This window comes from Peromyscus leucopus, chromosome 11, assembly GCF_004664715.2.
Source record: "Peromyscus leucopus breed LL Stock chromosome 11, UCI_PerLeu_2.1, whole genome shotgun sequence".
In the NCBI taxonomy this organism is placed as follows: Eukaryota; Metazoa; Chordata; class Mammalia; order Rodentia; family Cricetidae; genus Peromyscus; species Peromyscus leucopus.
This window is the reverse complement of record NC_051072.1, coordinates 50,999,830-51,006,625: the sequence shown is the minus strand read 5'-3', so window position 1 is coordinate 51,006,625 and position 6,796 is coordinate 50,999,830.

The following is a 6,796-nucleotide window of genomic DNA, read 5'->3' as shown; positions in this document are numbered from 1 at the left end:
ACATAGCAAGTCTTTGTCTCAAAACAAAAAACAAAACAAAACAAACAAACAAACAAAACAACAACAACAAAAAAGATACTGCCTCTGTTTGCTGGGGCCGCTATATCTGTCACAACTCAGCCACATAAACAACAGAATGTGACAGCTCTCACATTCCAGAAGTCCAAGTTCAAGGCATCAGGGTCACCAGAACTGGGCTATGACAGGCTTTATGCTGAGGTTAATGAGGGTCTAATGAGCTCCAAGTTCATCTTCTGGGTTCTGACGTGAGGTTTAGATTTAAACAGAGGGCAAGAAGTGTGCAGAACGGAGGGGTCCTGGTCAAGCGGTGGTCCTGTTCAGCACTGACTACCACTGTCTCTGCTCTAGCCTGTCCTGACTGTCCTGCCAGATGTCCTGACGAGTCCTCAGAACTGTGAGACGCCTCTTTCTGGGAGACAAATTCTCCCTCTGGCACCAGGCTTTTTCTTCTCAAGATTCTTGGGGGGAGATTCCATTTCCTTAAAGACCATTGCTTCAACAGTCTGATAGCTGAAGGGTGGGGCACACGAGTCTGTTCTTGGAAGAGCTGAATTCTTGTCAAGATTCTTACCCAAGCAGGCTTGCTTGTTGTGAGGGAACGATCTACCCCAGGCTCCCCTCCCTGTCTGATGGATACCTGTTTTCTTGTTCCCTTCACACCTTCTTCCTGGTGTCTGTCCCTGCGTTCAGACCTTCCTTTTTATTAAGTCATGGTTCACAGGATGAGGGTCCAGCCTAATAAAGCCCTGTCCACTCATGCTGACACATAAAGGTGCTGAGAGCTAGGGAGATGCTGTGTCTTCCTGATGAGGCTCAATTCAACTCCTGGCAGATTACATTGAAAGCAAATCTAATTAAAAACTAACTTTTTTTTTTAATTTATTTATTTATTATGTATACAACGTTCTGCCTGCGTGTACACCTTCAGGCCAGAAGAGGGCACCAGATCTCATTATTGATGGTTGTGAGCCACCACGTGGTTGCTGGGAATTGAACTCAGGACCTCAGAAAGAACAGCCAGTGCTCTTGATAGCCCCCAGACCCAGAGTACTATCTTCTCAAGTAGGCGCCCCAAGAACCCAGACTCCAGTCCAGTTGATGCAACAGTACGAGGTTTTTATTGAAGCATCTGTACAGATGGGCAAACTCTGCTACTAAGAAGAGCAAGAGCCGCATCTTACTGCAGCCACATGGAGGTTTTTAAAGGAAAACCCCACAAAACCATAAGGTTACAATTCCCATACAATTTCGTTTCACAAGATCATGGTCTGATCACAGAGTGGGTACAGTAACGACCGCATGTACATTCTTTCTGGAACCTCAAGGGGGGTATTAGGGCGGGAGTGGTCCTTCCTGGAATACCTGCAACTATCCCAGTCACAGTTGAGCACATCTCTTAACAGAAATCTCTATACATTGTTACATTGTGGCAGGGGTGGTTGAACAATGACTGAGTCCGCTTGCCCTTGGAACCAGATTTTTAGTTTCTCATTTCCTGGGGCTTCGGAGGTGTAAACCTGAAGGGTTAGGGTCTTTCACTCTTAACCTCTGAGCCATCTCTCCAGCCCTAAAAACTAACTTTTATGGATAACTTTTAGTGTTCTAAGTGCCTTACCTTAATTAATTAATTCTTATAATCCTCTAAAAACAGTTCCATCAGTATGCAGTGGCAAGGTCACATGTCAAAGACCTGAGCCTCATTCAGTTAGGGCAGAGCTGGGACATAAAAGCACGTGGTCTGATTCCTCCAGATCATACCGACATAGTCTACACATCCTCTGTGCTATCCTCTAGATCTTACCAGTATATTCTACATATCCTCTGTGCTGTAAGGTTCAGTCTGGGGACTATTTTGAGGCTTGGGGCAGCCATTAAACTTTCTACTCTGGGGAACTTAACTAACAGAGGACCCAGGCTCCCGTCCTGTGAAATCTGTTACCCTGATTTCACCAAGGGCGTGCTTCCCAAGGGCTCTCACAGCCTGAGCATAACTGAATCAGCCTGGGGAACGGGAGACTTCTGGGAGCGCTGGGCTTTGCCTTGAGGCCTTCCAAACCCTCCCTCTAATGCAGGGCAGTCCAGAGTGAATCGCCCACCTCCTCTTTTCTTCCTCTCCCCTGCACTGGGCGGTCAGACCTCCGTCACAGTCTCCTAATAAATCCTGTCTAATTATGTCCTCATGTCTACATCGGAGAGATCCCAGACTAACGCAATGCTCACCTTAACCCCAGAATTTAAAAATACCTGTGTTTGATTCTAAATCTGAATTCAGTTCGTTAGTGTTTCAACAGCAACACTAAGAATGAATTGTATTTTTAGTAAATGTGGTTAGTGACGCTGCAAGATGAATTTTGTTTAGTGTTCAGGAAATTAATGTCTCTCGGGCCAGTTTTAATATGGATTCTCTCTGTCCTTGCTCAGTCGGATAGAAGTCCCAGAGTCTTGAGCATGCGCGGCACTAACTGCTGATGGCTGACAGACAGATTGAATAAAGGAATGCAGGGTCCTGGTCTCCTCTGATGCTCTCTAAAATTAGCCTGGAGGACAGTGGTCCTCTGGGAGGATGAGAAAGGGGGAGACACTAAATAACACTCGAAATGGGGTTCTGCTTACCCGAACTCTATCTGAGGAGGAACAGAACACTCAGAGAAGCCAGAGTTGTGCATGTATCCAGAGAGATGGGCTGGGGGCTCGTGAGAGTCTGAAGTTGGTCCAATGCATGTTGGAGGCAAGGACACTAATCTTGGGGTCGTTTTTACAACCTGACTGACTATATTGTTCATATAAATGCCTAATCACTTTTTCTTCTTTCCTTTTCCCAACAGGGGACTGTCCACCTTGCAAGCACTCTGGCTTTAGCTCCTCCCAAAAGTTAGCTGGCTGCCTCTCTAGCCTTGGGCTCCTTCTCTGACGTTTTAAGCTCATCTATGTCGCCATGAGGCTGTTGGAGAAGTGGTCTCTAAGTGTCCTCTGCCATAAGATCTCTGAAAGGCCCATCTTAGAAACCCACATCGGGAGAAGAGAGGAAAGAGTTCTTCCCTCTGCAGGCCATTTCTGCAGTCTTCTCCAGAGAAGCTGCATGTGACTCCCTCACTCTGTGGTTATTTTGATCGAAGGAAGGACAGAGGGGGGCCTGTCTTCTTTACAGGCCCAGCAGCTTACACCTTGACTCTGGCCATTCCATTTCAGGTGCTTACCATAAATATTAGCTTTCTGAATCCAGGACCACCTTGCTTTGCGGTGCGTCAGATCTCCACAATTAACAGACTTTGTTGTCATGGCGGTTGACCTCATTCCCCCACCCAATCATCTTCCTCCCTGTTAAAAAAAATAAGGTCACTGGTGACTTTTCAGCTCGGGAGACCACCTCGGGTTTGTTTAAAGATGGCATGAAGCTGGTGGAAACTGGCCCCCTGATCGGCATGCACATATGTGGGGCTGCTTTGAAGTGACGGGTGGGATTGTGCTTGCTGATAGGGCCTGCTAATAATCCAGCTAGGTGATGTCATTCTTGGCAGGGCCCAGACAGAAACACAGAGGCCAGCAGCTCCCCTTGGCTGCCCTGGCCCCTTGAGGGATCTTTCACTTCGCTTTTGCCAAGCAGATGAAATTGGAAAGTTCTGTGAACCCAGCTGAGTTCTCTTACCTCCTCGGGATGCGAGTTTTTGTCAAAAACCTTGGGCCACTAGGCTGGTTTCTATAAACCCCTCGGAAAGCTTTGTGCTGTCTTTGAAAATACTCCTGGGCACAGAGACTTCTCACAGAGCTAGGCGATAACTAATTCCTGGAGATATAGTCCCTTGCTCTAGAATGGATCTACCCCTTGGGAAGGCCTCGCCTGATATTAAATGGTCAAACATGGGGTAGGAACACACAGTGGGGGCAGAGAAAACTTGAGAGTACCCTAGGATCACAGAACAAGTCCTCTTAGCTAGGGGTGTAGCTCAGCTGATAAAGCACTTGCTTGGCGTGTATAAAGTCCGTCATAAAATTGGGTATAATGGTGTAGGCGGGTATAATGGTGTAGGCTCACAAGCGTTGCACTTGGAAGGACACAGAGGCAAGATTCAGGAGTTCAAGGCCAGCCTGAGCTACAAGAGACCCTGTCTCTAAATAAATAAATTAATGAATAAATAGATAGATAGATAGATAGATAGATAGATAAATCCCTAGTCTCTAATAAAATGCATCTCTCTTTAATTTCTTGAATTTCCTTAGGCCAAGGACTGAGGGAATCCTCCTATTTCCAAGTAGAAAGACTCCAACATCTTCCTCCACCACAACTCCATTCTGTGACTAGAAGCCCAGACTAGCCAGTCTGGAGTGACCCACTCACTCCCCTCTGCCCACACCAGTGCTTCTCCGGCCCTACAGGTGGATACTGTTCATACAATGAGAACCTTATCTGTGTTTGTTAGGGAAGTCTGTGAAATATTCACTGCCTTGAGGAAAAACATTCACCATAAAATCAAAGGCCCTTGTCTACACAGAACTACGAAGGCCAAGCTGTAAAACTCTCTTCAACGGGGTGGTCACTTTTACATTTGCTTACAAAGTGTACTTTTGGCCAAATTGCCTTCATAATGGGAAAAGCGCATTCCTTTTTAGAATCATTGAGAATCAGGGACTTTTTATAGGGCTGGGGAGACGCTAGTAGTTATTCAGGAGAAATTCTGCAAATAAATATATCTGGTGATTTATAGACTAGATCTCATCTAGCAGGCTTGGAAGGGTAGCAACTGTTGGTAAAGGAGATGATATTTTCCAGTTGGCTCTTATGAAAATCAAGGCTTCATTGCCATGGAAAGAATCCATCAGTATGCCGAGTTGAAAACACTTGGGTAGAAGGCCGATCGATGGTGATTTCCAGTTCCACCACAGAGGGCTGCATCCATCCATTCCTCACACACCTGTGGGAAGGGGGACTGTCCTCTGTAGGTCATGGGATGCTGGGTCACAATGCAGAGGGAGTACTGAAGGTAAAGGCACTGTGGCCATTGCTAGTCACGGTTTTAAAGGCTACTGTGACAGTGGTAAACTAGGAGAACATTGAGGAGAAGTCAGAGGCAGCTGGACACCATGTTGGATGCGCCTTCTGGGCCAGCTACCATCTGCTCCCGGACTTTCTGAATCTGGCCCTTCTCCCCACACACAGATTTACCAACATTCTGCCTTATAAACTCAGCTCCTAAACCGTTGTTGGCCTCTCTGGCCACTGTCCTTGCTAACCCCTTCCTGGTGCCAAGAGCACTAATTAATTACCTTCCGGGAGTTCTGGAAGTGTGGCAGGGTAACTTTTCTGAGTCACCATGACTGGACTAAGGGACACCAGGGTCATGAAGAAAACATTTCCTGGTGTCCCCCAGGGCATTCCTGGAAGAAATTAGCATTTGAATCATAGACTGAGTAAAGATGATCTCCTGTCATTAGGTGGACATACACCAAAGCAGAGCAGGGCAAATACATTCATTGTATTTTGGAGCTTTGGATCCTAGGACTTTGGACACTGAGGGCTTTCCTGGTCCTTCAGCTTGTTGACAAAACGTCATGAAACATCTCAGCTTGTAATATGACAAGAGCCAACCCCCACAATAAATCCCACGTAGGTATCTCTGTATCCCCATCTGATTATGCTTCCCTGGTAAACCCCAATACAGCAGCCATGTTGAATTGCCTATTTCCATTCACCATTTTGAATTGCCTATTTCCATTGGCCATGTTGAGTTGCCCATTTCCTACCCCCTTCACTTCTCATCAAGATCCTCACCGTCAGAGGAAAGCCAGATGTGGCTTTTCCCTGTCTGTCCTTTTCCTCTAAGTCTTCTGGCATTCTACACACACAGGAAAATGCGTGTGACATAGAACCCCCAACTCCACGCTCAGAGCTTTGAGAGCTGTGCTAGCTGTTTGTCCTTTTGTCTGAATCTGAAGAGAATGCAGTGCGGGATAGTTAATCTTGACCATTCATCAATATTCTTTCAAGTACAATGATTTCATTTAGGAAATATTCAAGCCCCAACCCTAGGATTATAGAATTTCAAAGTGTGCTACATTTACCCTACTTTATTTAGTCTGTAACAGGAAAACAGTGCACCTTTGCAAATAGTTCTCAATTTTATCTTTGATTCAAATACAAGTTGTGGTTGTTTTTTTAATTTTTAAAACCTTTGAAATGATAAAGAAATAACAGCCTGAAATCCTTAGTGTTAGGATTCTGCCACTCCAGCTATATGACTGCACATGCGCAGTTTAGGAGCTAAGTAAGGGGTCTTACGTCATCAATGCGCTGTGTGATTGTGCAAGTGCACGCAGCGTGGTCACGTAATCAGCGCATGCGTGGTATAGCTCCATTAGCCCACCTGCACATGTTCAGGGGGATCCTTAAAAAGCCGGACATAGACTCCTCCCCTCTCTTCTGCCCTTTCCTCCCCCACCCATCCCCATTCTCTCTCTCCTGCACGCGTCTCTACCCCAGGCCTGGCCACGCTCTCTTCTGCTCCCTCCCCCCCATAAAGTTCTGATACTGGTTTTTTTCGTGCCTCTGACCTTTCCTTGCACGGTAACCAGCGCCGCTTATTATTTTTTAAAACCAACACTTAGGTATTGAAATCTCAGTTTCATGAGAGAGGGGGCCATACCTCCAAAGGGACATTACACCAGACACTTGGGTTCCTAGGAGTGCATTAAGTCTCCATCTCACCCCTTCCTTTAGGCTCCTGCATTGTCCAGAGATAGGAGAGACCAACAAAAGCGACTGTGTCAATGTTGTTACCGC